We start from the raw sequence: 15,893 nt of genomic DNA, 5'->3' as shown, positions 1-15,893 counted from the left end.
ATCGGAATGGTGCGGTGGCTTACGTGCAGGCTTCCCACCGATAGGACCCGGGTTCAAATCCTGGAGACAACTAATATTTTTCAGTGGTATCCCGATCCCTACTTGAGGTGCTTTGTGGAGAGCACTTTGAGTGACTCCGTCGGATGGGACTTTAAATTGTGGACCCCTTGGCGCCTTTCGTTAAGAGTAGGCTAATGCCGACGCCAGGTTTCTCTCCACCCTTCCTTTCCTATCCATTCCTAATGACGCAAATGACCTTAGCTGTCGGTCGCCTACCATAAAAACGACTACTACTAAATATCTCTAAAATCATTCAACTCTCATCAATGCTCTCAACATTGACAAACAAGATGAGTGCAATCCTTTATTGCTTGTCTCTCATTAGTGAATGCATTTCACATTCTTTCACGAAACTCTCATTCCTCACCAATATTCCTCTCATACTTGTTCATGATGAACGCCCCTAAGTTGTCAGATTTTTCAAAATATGTAGATGTTTACAGTTCAATGCACAGCTTTGGCCTTTCCGCATAAAAGGTTTTATTTTACGACCCAAGTTTCGTTAAAGCCTAACATCTTCAAGTGTTGAAGATGCTACGCTGCAACGAAACCTAGACCGTAAATGAAACTATTTTATGTGGAGAAGCCAAGTGTCTTCTTTCATCACCTTAATTCATATTTATGTGGAACCTTTCGGTTGATAACCTTAGGAGAGGGTGTAGGGCGTAGGTTCTTCCAAAGGAGGAGACTCGAGTTTACCTGTCACTCCTTTCACGCTGCCACGCAGTAAACCGGAAACCTATCTCAAAGGGGCGTGGCACTTGGGAAAGTAAAATTCAAATGACTCACGAGGAAGTATTTTTATTATTATGGACAATAGAAGTCGTCAATTCTGTAGGTGTTGCGTTGGCGAATTTCAGGTGGTTACAATCGTGACTTAAACTGTTGAATGAGTGCAAATTGTATGAGTTTGGAGCTGAATTGGAGGAAAAAATTGTAGCCCCGTATCGAATTGGTGGAGAAAGTCAGAGTAGGCAAGAAAAGTGGACGGAGGGCATTTCGAATGGAGATGGAATATTGAAGATTGCGATAAAGTGGAGGTGAGATGTTAGGCAAATAAGGTGGAAGAGGAAAAGAACAGGGCAGTTGGACGGGATGAAGGGAGGGAGGAAGTGTGTGGAATTGAAGCAGAGTTAATGATAGTCTTCGTTACCACTTTGTTTGGTGTTAGGTTGGAAGTGTAGCGGCGGTTAGTCAGAGTGTCCATCCGAAACCTATTTTAACATCTGAACGGTGCAATATGTGGAATCACTTTTCCTTCGCACAGTTTTTGACCAAGGAGTGGGAAAGATCACGCGCGACGATCGAAAAAAACAACCGCATGCGAAATAAAGTGGAATGCTAATAATCAAAAATTCCCTAATAACTGGGGACTGAACACTCCCTGCCACACATCCTTGGCTACTGGAAGGTTAAGATTTAAAGGAGTTAAATGGGTGGATTTCTTCAATGTCACAGTTAAAACCTCTGCATTAATATTTTTTTCAGTTTAGTTCAGCTCTGTCTTATTTAGCTGCAACTGCTTTACACCCGGCCATGTTTTCCCTGTAGATTGCCTGACTCAATTGAGTCAACGTTTTCATAAGATAATTCCAAGCATTAGTAGCTCATTTGGCGCGTCTTCAAACCAAATGAAAGTTTGCCGATTTGGTTCACTTTTCATCGTCTTGATACCTTCCAGAAATGGACTTGAAAAATGTCTGCTTTTTACGGTTTTATTCATGAGGTCGGGGCTCGAGTGTGGGAAGCCAGGAGCTGAATTAACACAAAACTCACGTTTTACAAAGCAGTAAGTAAATGTGTGTCAACATTTTCACGCGCTCGTCTTCACAAAGACGTTTATAGTATTTTTATAATCGGGATTGGCGACGGGGGTAAGAGAAGAAAATAACCTTTCATTACTAACCTCCAAAATTAATTTTTTTATGAAATACTCTCTGCATCAGACAGTTTTTGTTAAGTTTAGTTAGATCGGGTAACAGCATCTATACTATCGAAAAATAAAGCACCCTATTTTCATAGGGGCTGGTTCAATTACACAAAATTTTTTAATCTGCTTAATAACAAATAAAATTGCACCAAATGCATAGTTTTCTCATATCCTATTTTTAGTGTTTATTGGGGGACTTTTAGTACTTTTTATTTATATAACAAGAGTGGCATCCAACAAGATTTTTCAAAAAGCAAATATAACATCTAACATAATTTATATTATTATAATATTAATTGCAATATTGATGGTCTTAACCGACCCATTCTTATTAAATAAAGGGAACAAGATAATATCTATATATATAAAGGAGAGTGTTTGTTTGTATGTATGTAATTTGTTTACTTTTTTGCTGTCATAGAAACAGCATTTTTCCAACTATGCCAGCAGGATACTTTTGCAAGAACACTATTGTATTCAGAATTGCCGAGATATTATACGTGGAATACATCAAGGAAAGTCTTTTGTAGAAGAAAAATGGACAACTTTGATCCTGAGAATAATATTTATTCATGTGACGCATTGGGCCGAGTCTACACAGTCCATCCTAACAACGCCGAATGTTATTTTTTAAGAATGCTTCTACATACCATTAGAGGACCTCGCTCATTTGCAGAATTAGGAACGGTAAACAGAGAAATATGTGAGACATTAAGAGAAGCTTGCCAGAATTTAGGGTTGCTAGAAGGAGATCAACACTGGGATGACTCATTGCGGGAGGCCAGTTTGATTTCTCTTCCAGGACAAATCCGAATTTTGTTTGCCATCATAATAACCTCCTGTAATCCATGTAACCCAAAAACAATATGGGAAAAATATAAAGAATCAATGAGTGAGGATATACTGGCTAAAGTTCGAAGTGAAAATCCTACATTGGATATTACGTTTAACTCCGACATTTTTAATAAAACTTTGATTATTTTGGAGGAAAAGTGTATCACCATGGTTAACAAGACTTTAGTGGAACTCGGTCTTTTTGCACCTGTACAAGATCAACAGGGTGTATTTTATCCAGATTATATACGTGAAACTAGCTACAATGTCTTAGACTTAGAAGCATACATCGCGGATAAAAAGCCACTTCTTAATGAAGATCAGAAATTCGCGTACGAAACAATAATGGATCAAGTAGATAAACAAGAAGGAGGTATCATTTTTCTTGATGCTGCTGGTGGCACGGGAAAAACATTTTTAATTAATTTAGTTCTCGCCGAAATCAGGGTTCATGGAGAAATTGCTCTAGCCGTTGCATCTTCAGGTATTGCAGCGACATTAATGGAAGGAGGAAGAACAGCCCACTCTGCCCTTAAGTTGCCACTTAATATTTCCCGACAAGAAAATCCCACATGTCATATAAATAAAACAAGCGGCCAGGCACAAGTTCTTATAGAATGTAAATTGATAGTATGGGATGAGTGTACGATGGCTCATAAAAAATCTCTTGAGGCCCTCAACGCAACACTTCAAGATCTTAGAGGAAACTGCAGTTTAATGGGAGGAGCTCTGGTACTCCTGTGTGGAGACTTCCGTCAAACTCTGCCTGTCATTCCAAAATCGACTCCAGCCAATGAAATGTATGCCTGTTTAAAACATTCTGTTCTATGGAATCATGTCCAAGAAATTAGCCTTAAACAAAACATGCGAATCCTCTTAAGAGATGGGAATGCTCAAAATTTTGCAAATAAACTTTTGGAGTTTGGAGAAGATAGATTATTTATTGAAGCATCTGGTATGATAAAATTGCCGTCAGATTTATGTGTATCGGTGAAAACTGTCCGCGATATGATAAAAGCAGTCTATCCTAACGTTAATCAAAATTATAAAAATTTAGAATGGTTGCGAGAAAGAGCCATTCTTGCTCCTAAGAACGATGATGTTAATGAAATTAACAAGGAGATGCTAGCCATGCTGCCAGGAGACGTGATTGAATATAAATCGGTTGATACCGTAGTGGATGCTGACGAAGCCGTCAATTATCCAACGGAATTCCTAAATTCACTTGATCCAGCTGGATTGCCACAACATCGCCTTATACTTAAAGTAGGATCTCCAATCATTTTATTGCGAAATTTAGATTCACCAAAACTCTGCAATGGGACACGATTGTGTGTGACAAAATTAATGAAAAATATAATACAGGCAGTCATTTTAACTGGAAAAGGAAAAGGTGAAATAATTTTTATTCCACGGGTACCTCTAATCCCAACTGATCTTCCCTTCAACTTTAAAAGATTACAGTTTCCAGTCCGGGTAGCTTTTTCAATTACCATTAATAAATCACAGGGACAGTCTTTAAAGTTTTGTGGTGTTCATCTAAGATCGCCACGGGCAACTTTATGTTGCTTGCTCCATAGTAGGTTCGCCTAAAAATTTATATATTCTTTCTCCTGGATATGAAACAAAAAATGTAGTTTATAAACAGGTGTTAAATAAAAAAGATTCTTAAATTTGTATGAAGTAGTGTATTATTGTACTTTATAATTTGTTGTTTTTATTTATGTAGTATATTTATATTATTGTTTCTCCCTAACCCGTGCAAAGCCGGGTATTCAGCTAGTTCTTAATAAATACAAGATAAACTTATTTTGCAAATATCTTGCCATCCGTGAGCACCCGTGCATTTTTTGACTGATGCGCCGAAATGGCCAAAGGGTAAACGGGAAGGGGTAGGCGAGGGGCGAAGTGTGTCGGTCATATTTGCACTTGATGAAGATTTATTTACTTGTTTCTTTAAATTTTGCATTAGCCCAAAAACAGCACTTCGACCTTCACATCGGACCTTGAACATTGATATGACAGTTTTTACAATTATATACAAGCCTCTTCTTCCACGCGGAAGCGGCCAATGACCACAATGGTGACATATTGCATGCCCGTGGGAACCAGTCTGATAAAAGTCTTTTGGAATTAAAACAGCAACGCACGCACACGGCTTAAAAGTTGTAAATTTGGATATTTGGAGAGGAGAAAATCATGCAGATGCCTTCATTTAAATTGGTTCGGACTTGAGGGCGTTAGGTTCCTACGGGTATGATTACTCCTTTCTTTGACTTGATTGATATGAGTTTAAAACTGAATACTAATTACAAAAAGATAAAGTAAGTTTCCGACATAAAAGGGGTTTTACCAGTGGTGTAGTGTGAAGTGGGGAGAAATGAAGGGGTATTATGAGAGGGAACAGTAGGAGTCCAAAAGGGAAATGTTAACTTCCGGGATTCGCTCGCTCTTTGGAGAATCCGTTTGAGAACGCCTTAAGACTTTCGTTTATTGTTGAGGGACACAAGTCGACGGGTGGTCAGCGGGATGGGTCTGCGGTGTACAAAGCAAGAGTAAGGGTGGAAGGAGGTGTGTTTGCGTACAAGTAACAATGGAATGGAAGGAAAAAATCAAAGATTATGAGCAGGGAGAGAGATAAATAGGAAACTTTGACGCCGTTTCAATGACAAAGCCATCTTCATCGGGAATTTAATTGTGAAATGGATGAACAAGTGATCGCGTGGGAAATGGGATTCCGGGGAGGTGAGGGAGGGAAGGGTGTTGAGATTACGTTAACTTTGTGGGGATAATTAGAAGAGGAGGAGAAAGATAATAAGTTCCCGACTGTTGGGAAGACTGGGCTTTTGTTCCAGGGTCATAGTCGCAGACCTATCATTCATCTCCAGTTATTACCTATTTTTTAGAAAACATGGGTCATAGTTTGCGGCTTGGAGCAAGTCCCCAGCAACATCAGCGAGAAATTCTTAACGTTGACGAGATTAAAGAGAATGCTTATATAGAACTGATTACCATTCCTATAAAAAATACTTTGAAGATTGTTTTTAAAAGTGAAAGAAAGACGTTGGGATAAGTGTGTGAGGTCCCAAAGGGGAATGTTTTGAGTGTTTAGGTAGGCTATTTTTCTCAAAATATTTCATGACTGGATCCTTCCCAGACAGACCTCGTACACACCAGATTTCTGAAGGGTATCTTTCACACGGATAAGTTTTATGAGTTAAAATTACCGGAGAAAATATGGATGTATGCATACAATGGTTTTACAAATTTGATGAAAGATGAACATGCGATTTTGGTTGGAAAATAGAGAAAGGGTGATGGTGGACTGATTTTAAATTAGTTTTTCGTGAGGATGCGGTGGATCAAACGGTTTTTGTAACCTAGGGTGATTGACTTGTTTTCCACTTCCCTAATTTCCCTGGAAAAAGCACGGTCGTCAATTGGCATTTAAAAGTGGCCGGCCTATTGGGAATAGGAAAACAGAATTTTTGTTTATGTAGCAGTGGAAGGAATTTGGGGGGAAGTAAGGCTCTGATGGTGATGGTTTCTCCTGTATTTCGAAAGGCAGGATATTACTGAGGTTCTTTTTCAAAGAAAAAGTCCAAGAAGAAAACTGAATGGGTGGACTCGGTTTTCAAAGTGAAAAAGTTAGACGGGGAAAAATGATTGAGGTCAATGAGGAAGTCATGTATGTTGGCTGTGAATGTGTCATGGATAGTTATAAAAAACGTCGTCAACGTGAGTGATTGGTAAAAGGTTGAATGAGGATTTTACCGCGGTTTCAAAGTTCTTTTAGAATTGTTGGTCTAATAAGAAGGGGGAATGAGGATTAAACACATTGGTAGCGGATACTGTAGTCCTAAGATTGCATCCAAATAAATAAACTGAAACTATGAAAAATAGAATGCCGAACCCTGTTCGTAGTAGTAGTAGTAGTTTTTAGGGGAGGCGACCGACAGCTAAGGTCATTTGCGCCATAGGGGATGGGCAGGAAAGGATGAAGGGTGGAGAGAAACCCGGCGTCGGCATTAGCCTACTCTTTACGAAAGGCGCCAAGGGGTCCGCAGCTTAACGTCCCATCCGACGGACGGCGTACTCACTCAAAGTGCCCTCCTCAAAGCACCCCAAGTAGGGATCGAAATACCTCTGAAAAATATTCAAAACCGCCGGGATTTGAACCCGCGCCCTCAGGGTGGGAAGCCAGTACGTTAGCCCCCGCACCATCTCGATCCCTACCCTATTCGTATCCTCAACGTAATCTTATTTCTTTAGATTTCAGCTCTTCTACCATGGAATTTATAACAATGGCAGAAGAAAATGAATTGACCATATTCCGAAGATGTGTCACAAACATACTATATGTCGTGACATTTTTACTGTAGACGGATTGTATCTATGTGAAAATATTACTCTTTTTGATAAAACTATCAAAGCGTTTGGCACTTGACCGAAACAAACGCAAGTCTGAAAAAAGACATCCAGTTTTGAAAACACGCAACATAATAAACAATTTTCAAGGAAAAGGACGGAGTTTGCAAATGAATGGATTAAATATATTTCAATCGACCAATTTTGGTAATGTTACGTCATCATTAAAATTTTACGTATTTTGAATGCTTGAATCTAAAATTATTTTATTGCCTCCTTATTTGTTAAATAAATTAGTATTCATAGTAACATAACCCAGGTGATCAAATTAAATCTCATCTAACCGCTGGCGATAAATTCCAAAGCTCCTCGTGTGATTTTTATCCTTATTTTTACTGCTCGTATACTAATGAAGACTTTGTTCGCCTTTTTTGTGACGACGTTGTAAAACTAGAAGTTTGAGAGGAGCATTTAATATTACTGCGCTGTGTTATCGAGGATAAATGAGTTCCAATTTGTTAATTTCCTTGTCGTTCATTTAAGTTAAATACCGTTAATCAGGAGATTGGTTGCATTGCCCAGTCAGGAAGTAGACTAGTTAATTTTATGGTTTTATTGTAGGCTTATTTTGAATTTCATGATTCACAAAGGAAATGTGTGGAGCAGAAGAAGGATGATCTCTCTTTTTTAGGATGATTCTCAATTATAGATGTGTATGGAAATCGTATAAACTCTCTTTGTAATATAACATACATGAGGGAAGGGTTTGGTGAGAAGTCATCATGAATCCACTATTAAATAAATATCTGGAAAAAGATAAAAACATCAATGGGCTAGAAATACAAAACGAAAAGTTTGGTTTCGCACAAACAATAATGTGGTCATAAGTTTGAAAGAGAGGGCAGAAGGTTCATTCTTATTATATATATATATATATATATATATATATATATATATATATATATATATATATATATGTATATATATATATATATATATATATATATATATATATATATATATATATATATATATGCTTTCATAGACGTAACACAGAAGTGCCGAATAGTACAATACACAGTAACACATAATATAGAAACACAAAAAAAGAGAGAACACTCACACGTATTTTCTTTATATTTCGACGGAAACAATCCGTCTTCCTCTGAAGATATAGAAGTAATGATTACTTCTATATCTTCAGAGAAAGACGGATTGTTTCCGTCGAAATATCGAGAAAATACGTGTGAGTGTTCTCTCTTTTTTTGTGTTTCTATATTATGTGTTACTGTGTATTATATATATATATATATATATATATATATATATATATATATATATATATATATATATATATATATATCGATTTTCAACTAATCGCTACCTTTCTTGAAGCGTTTCATAGGTTTCAATATTTTAACCCCTGAGTAATTATTCATCATGTTTATTATCTCTTAATTTTACTTTAGCTTGACAGTTATCAATAATAAAAAACAGCATTTTTTTCTACTGGATGTTTCATAAAATATAACTATTCAAATTTGGATTATTTTTAAATCAGTTCATTGAGAAACCAATCAGTTGGGTATGGTTCTAATTATGTTTACGAAAGAAACCTAATGATAATGAAAAATGTAACCGAGGCTCAGTGTTGCCTTAAAAAAAATAATTTCTAGGGGGGGAATGCTGACAGTAAAGCATAATTTAAATTATGATAATTTAAGAATCAACACTGTAGAATAGGGATTGCACATCATGATATCTATTAATATAACACTAATCTACTCTTGGCATCCTCCGATAAGTCAATAGACAAAGAAATGAAATGTCTTCATACTATTTTGAATTGGATGCTGCACGTGCTGAGCTGCGACCTGTTGTACAATATTGACAAATATTTGATCGAGTTATGATTGCACTAGTCCATAATGTTCCATAATTTGATGATGAAATTTAGATGACCTGTTTTCAATATTCCTAAGTTAAAAGAAGCACTTTTTTATCCATCAAAAGAAAGTGGCGCAATTATACGGCACATAAATAATATACGGCACAACAATCTTTACCGGAATATTGTGAAGTTTCTCTGAGCAGGTCAGGAAGGTCCAAAAACAATTCAACGGCTCGATAAATTTGTTTGAGTCATGTCAAGCTTAACTCACTCGAAATTATAGTAGTAATTTGGAGACTATCAAAAAGGTAGGCAGAACTGTAAAATCTAGATAATTATAAATTTATACTTTTCAATAAAAGTACCAGGTGAGCGTTGTCGCAAATAAAATGTAGTTAGTGGGACGCAACGAGGATGACTTAATGCTCTTCAAAGATTTGTCATCACTGTAATCAAAACCATTTGTACCATAAGAATAAGTACGATTTTCGCCAGTAAAACTGAATTAATAAACTTTAGAATAGGCTTGCTTCAGCCAATAAATCAGGCTGATAATCCTTATTTTTAACGTATCATCCATTTACATTAATTTCCCTCTTAACTAACGTGATCCATTCCTCACCTCACCATTCCTCTTATATTCCCATTCCTAAATGGGGATGACATACACACCCATTGTGATTCGCTCAGTCGGCATATTTTGAATTACAGTGTAGACGTAAGGGGAAACTGCGGACCGCTATGGGGCATTTTCGCACAAATATTCCTACGACCATGTGTTTTTAGTGAAGTGAAATGGAGGGCAGTTATTTCATTTACCTAATTTAATTAAAGTTTATACTGTATCAACTGCTTAAAATGCCATGTATTGGACAAAATTATTCCTCCAGGAATGATCTCCTCACGGCATCATACTATGTTGGAGGTTATCGCAAGCCGAATGGGGGCGTGGTCTCCAGTGACGCAGGCCAGCGAAGCGCATCACGTGGCTCACGTCAGGGTAGCCTTTGTTTACATCAAATTTTCCTTCCGATTTTTTTAGCTCTGCCTATGGTTTGTGTCTTAACCAACTGAAGTCGGTGGTAAACGGTGTTCACAAACCGAAGGCGTGGTGGATTGTGAACTGTGAGATGCGGTTGCTATCGACATGGGATCGTTCTTTTACATTTCGAGGGGTTCGATGCTTAATAAAGGGCGATGGTGAGCTGTTGATTGTAGAATTATTTGAGTAAATTAATTCTTTATTTTCCCTATTACCTCCTCCCTCGTAATATCAAACCAAGGGAAGTCGAAAATGTGATGCTGGATTGTAAAATCAGAACCTTATTTTCTCCTATCCGTGATTAAATCCGAGCTGTGACACCGTTACAGTTGGAATTTGATATTTGTCAAAAATGTGTAGAAAGCTAGGATCTAACTTGCTATCTCACAAGTAAACTCTATTAGGGGAGCGTTTACCATATAATAATAACATCGGTATTTTACTGGTTAGGGTAAGTTTGGATGAACACAGACTGTACAAGGATTCAGTTTTCTACGTCTCCTAACATAACATAAACTGACATCCAACTCTAAAATAAGCTCCTCTTGAATTCCACTACTTACTTCCTCCCTTTATTCCGTCCAAAATTCTTATCCTAGTCCTGCCCCTTCCTCGCTTGCCTAACGTTCTCCCCTCTATCACAGTCTTCATTATCTCATTGCCAATTAAAACGCTCTGCATCCATCTCTCCTACCTCCGCCTTTGGAATTCTCCCAACAGTCACCTCTCCTCCCCCACTTTGATTGGAATTTCCGAATATCTTTTCCCTTTTTGTCCATTTAACTTTCTCCATCCTTCTACACACCCTCATTTCACGAATATCCAATCTACGCCCATAATGCTGTTTCAGTGACCATGTTTCCGAGACGTGCAAAACCACGCTCTGTATCAAAATTTTGCTAAAATGTTTATTAACATCTTTTGTCAACTTCCGTCTCATCCTTCCTTGTGAAGGCGTCTTTGCTTACAGTAATTCTTCTTCTTATGTCCTTCTACTTTGACCATTTTGGTACAAAACGTTGCCAAGATAATTTACCATATGATCACCTTAATTTAATGGCGTGCTTATTGTAATGTTGACTTGGATAAAGTAAAAAATACGTAATATTGGTTAATAGAGATTATGACGATGCTTAGATGCTTGTAAATCGATAGGACATGACATGTAAACGAAATACAATCTACTTGCATTTGTTTTTTGGGCAAGTATTGGATCATTTCCTTTAAAAGTATCTCTGATTTTTTATTATCTAATGTAATCGTCGGTTTTTGGTTAATTTTGAATTTTTAACTCGTATTAATGCTTTTGAAACTGACTCTACGATTACAAAGCTGGTTTTAAAGTGGGAATCGGTTTCAGGAATACTTAGCCACGATCCCTTTTCTGCACGCGAGGATTCTCCATGGCATTCCATTCATAGGTCACGGTCGAGTTATAAAACAAGCGGTCTCGAGATATTTATGCGGGGCGAGGAAACTCATATTTTGTATAAATGATTGCGTCCATTTCCGAGAAGTCTCCTGCCCTTGAGTTTTCTTCCAAGAATGTTCCACGTGTTATTTTGCTAGCTCATCGGGCGCCTCTTTGAAGAAGAGGTCATGAACGATATTGAAACAGAAACACCAAGACAAACTATCAAGAAAGACTTAATGTGCCCTGTTAAATCCAACTGTCTCAGAAATCACTCATAAAGTTAAACTTTTCTTTCAAAACTTAATCAGGAATTACGTTTTTGCACTTCATGCAAAATCGCGTGGTTGCATTTTATCATAACGTGGATTGTATTATAGAATTTTTAATTATTTGTGTGATTCTGCAAATGCTTAGCATATGACCAAGTGTGTTTAATTTGACTTGTGTAAAAAAATAAACTTATCAATTTAAAATTTTTTACGGACTTCGGAAGAAAAACCGTCAGCAATATCGCGGAGATCAGTTTTAATATTATAAACAAATACGCCCATGAGTCAATTGTTAGTCAATGGCATTTGTACCATGGTTAATTTTCAAAGGTTGCAGAAACACCTAGTTGAATGTTAAACTTTGGACTTAAGGTTTTCAAATTAACATCTCCTGCCTTACACCTCCTGGCTCTCCGGGATGCAACGTATGCGCAAGGTGAATGCGCATTCCCAGAACTCTCTGATATGACCTGCACCTATGTGATGCCTAATGCAGAACGAAATGCACTCGAAAATAACGTTTAATTCAGTTGACATTAATAATTAGGAATACTTCAATTGATAAATCGCGAAATTACACGTAGCACATTATCTTATTAAGTCTTTAACCAGTCACTGGCGCACTGATAATTACGGAATGTTAAAAATGCTCGTTAAATACTCATTCAATGGTTAGTCTGCATCTTTTTTCGATTGTTCTACATTGTTGTAATAGACTGGACTGCCTGCGAGCAATTGAATGCCCAAATAATGAACCTTTTTCACTTTTTTCATGTTGTCGGCGGGAGCATGGCTGCGTACAGACTTTAGGAAATAATATTCACGTACTTTCGCGTACTTTCTCTCTTTTTTTTTGACAATAGACCAGGTGTTTTCAGACTTGGATTTCACGATACTACTTTAACACGCGGATAAATGAAACATAGGATTCGAGGTCACGATTACGTCATTTTGTCATCCCAATCAAATGACAGTGCTGCGACATGAACTTAGCTTTCGGGGCACCTGAATAATCAACTACGACGACTACCACTCTGGGTTACCTCACTCTAAGTGCAGTCCGCACGGAGAGGAACTGCCAAATCCGCCGCCGCAGATATGAATCAGGGCCATCGACGCGGGGAGCCGGCACACCAGACGAACGCACCAATCCGATCATCCGTCCATGGACCATTTTGCGTACACCGCAAAGGGCAAATTAAGCACGCGCGTCGCGTCCATTCGATCGCCTCAACCAATAAGGGCGGGGGGGGGGGGAGGCGCAGTGTTTTCTCGCGTGATTGTGTGTGTGCGATCGCGTTCGGTTCGGCGAAAAGAGAACCTCGGGCGGTTGCGGACAGAGGGCAGCACGGAGACCAGTCGGTGGAGGGCGTGGCGAGGGAGTTTGAAATCGCGAGGAGGGTGAGGATTGGATGGAAGGAGGGAGGGGAGAGGGGGGTGAGAAAGGGGTGAGAAAAGTTGAGAATAAGGGATAAGGGAAGGGGTGAAGAAAGAGGGCGAACAATGTGGAGGAAGAGGGAAACCAATTGACGCTTCGGAAGGGTGGGGGGTGGGTTGCAGGTTTTAAGAGAATGGGGCTGAGGGAGGGGGTTGGTTTGTATGTGTGATAGAGAGAGAGAGGGGTGGGAGAGAGAAAGAGTGGTGAAGTTTTTGCTCTTGCGTCGTGCGTGCGGAATGGAGAGGGGGATGGAGGGGGGAAAGAGTCCCTCCTCTCCTTCTCGAGCGCCCTCCGCCGCCGTGAGCGGTTAACTTCCCCGCCGCAGTCGTCGGTACCCGCCGTCGGACGTCCTGTCTCCGTCGCGCACATCGGGGAAGAGGGAGAGAGAAGAGGGCCTTCGGGAGACGGGAGCTCCTTCCGCTTAGTTGAATGCGCTCTCGGGGCAGGTGCGAACGGACGATAGGATAAAACCGTTCCTCGTCGGAGGTGGACCGCGAGTGAATTACCACTCCGACGTTGAAGGGGTCGAATAAGGACGAGGGATACAGTAAAGATTCGTTTCCGATACGTCTGAGGAATTTCCTCCGCGACCCTATTCCCTACCACCCCCCAGCCCACAAAACACGAACTTCCACAATCGGCGAGCACTGTCGAAAAAAAGTGGAGGACTTCTTTTAACTTTTCGCTTCCTCTAATCCAAGAGACTTGATTGAACGAAAGGGCGTCTTATTTTTTTTCCAAGTATTATTTCCGCAAGGAGACGTTTGGACCGCTTTCGGTAATTTATTACCGCCGCAGTGTTTTCTTCGAAAAGTGTACCTTCATGAGTAAAAGGTGACGGAGGAGGACTTCATCGCTGCACGTCTCCCTTAGTTTTCAGCTGTCGTCTCCGGGAGGGAAGGGGAGGACCTGCAGAAGACTCGGAAGGAAGCAAGACCTTCCGCGGGAGGGGCTGGTGGAAGACTGGGCTGGTGGTGACTGGAGAAGTCTTCGGACGAAGGGTGAGCGAATTTTTTCGGTCGAATCCTCTATGTTAGCTGCGTGATAGTACTTGTATTATTGCTGTTGTCATGTCAATGACCGTAGTCACTGCGGAAAAGGTCGCTAAGACTTTTTCGTTTGCCTGTTCATGCTGCTTGCATAAGTTTCCCCAAGCAAAAAAATAATTACTGCTCCCTCACAAGATCTGTGGATCTCTTAGAAACCTATTTTGTAGAGAAATGTAAAAATTAGTTCAGCTTTTCATTTTTTAGTAGCGCAGTAGTCGTTAATTTTCTGAGATGGGTAACTTTTATAACAGAAAATGTTTAATGAGGTCGCATCGAGGTGTCGGGTTTGAGTTGTTTTCATAAAATATTCTGTGTTATAAGTATTTAAGTTCTTAATGATAAATAATTGATAAAAGAGTATCTTTCTTTGTTCGTTTTCATAGAAATTGACTTTCGGGAATCCACGATTTTCATCGTCTTACGGCAGCGGGGTACTACCACCAGATGAACTGTGGATTAATGGTGCAGAAATACATGTCGTTCTCACGAAAAAGTGATATAACTTGGGGCATTATATAAGAGTTGTAACAGCGGTAATATAGCGCCACCTACTCGCTTTTAAAAAATAATATTAATTAATTTGTGGGAAAAAATAGCGTAATTTAGGAATGGCATAGTTAAAAAAAATTTGGCATCTCAGAATTAGTATAAAATAAGGTTTGCAGCACGTTTTAAAAATTAACAAGAACTTTTGAAGAGCGTATAAAAAAATTGTACGTTCATATCAAATCTGTTGACCAGATGCGCATTCGGGTTCATCGTGCAGTCACGTTATTTAATCTCCTTAAGTAATTCGGCTCAACTGTAAAATATAAAATTCATACAAAGGTAAATATTCATAACTCATACGTTTATTATATGTGATAAAAAAATACATGAGTATTCCCTCGATCGGATTCTCCGGAAAACTCGGAGGGGTATTATTCCCCGCTACGTGGTTTTTTGGTAGGGGGGGGGACGGAGGGAGGTCTTACCTCCTCCTCTTAGTTACTCCATCCGCTAGTCTATCCGGAGATTTTCGTCTCAGGAGACGAGCCAACATTGCCCCTCGCGTGAATTGCTCTGAATTTCCTCTTAGTAGCCTCGCCATCGGTGGGAAGTGAAAATTTAAACTTTCGATTAATTTCACATTTTTATTATAAACGCGACTTTTTTGGAATCTCCCGATTCTAACTCGATCGAAAGTGAATGTCACTCGACTTGAGTGAATGTTTACATAAATTGAATGCATTCCATCATGCTTACTCGCATTTTCAGTTCAACCTCGCTTGATTTACTCGAGTATTTTACGCGGAAACACCGGCTTCGTACCCGCGATCAACTACTTGCGTAGCCCTAGTGCGGCGTCTGGAAACCATGTGGGATCTCAACTCATTAGCGAGATTTCACAGAGCATGTTTGATGGTGAATTTTCAATTCCTGGGAATTTACAAAAAGGGAATACTTTGGCGGTGAGGACGAAAAGCATATGTAAATTCACAGCTCCAAGTCACAAATTACGGCTTATGTAAAAATAAGTGGGATTAAAGATTGCGGAAGGGGTGATAGATAATACGTACTCTGTGACGTTTCCGACGAAATAACAGTGACCGCATCCG

The 15,893-nt window shown here is 39.2% G+C and overlaps 1 protein-coding gene across 1 annotated transcript in view; it reads left to right on the top strand.

Annotated features, from left to right (window-relative positions):
* Positions 1 to 14,094: 14,094 nt before the first annotated feature.
* The window catches only part of LOC139696449 (beta-2 adrenergic receptor-like), a 182,013-nt gene continuing 180,214 nt past the window's right edge, over positions 14,095 to 15,893 (top strand). The window contains exon 1 of the mRNA XM_071595221.1: positions 14,095 to 14,247. The gene's annotated coding sequence lies outside the window, so the exon portion shown is untranslated. The remainder of the gene's footprint in view (positions 14,248 to 15,893) is intronic.

This window comes from Hetaerina americana, unplaced genomic scaffold (genome assembly GCF_022747635.1).
Source record: "Hetaerina americana unplaced genomic scaffold, ioHetAmer1.1.p SCAF_7, whole genome shotgun sequence".
NCBI lineage: Eukaryota > Metazoa > Arthropoda > Insecta > Odonata > Calopterygidae > Hetaerina > Hetaerina americana.
Note: the sequence above shows the minus strand (reverse complement) of the source record. Positions and strands in the feature narration are given on the sequence as shown.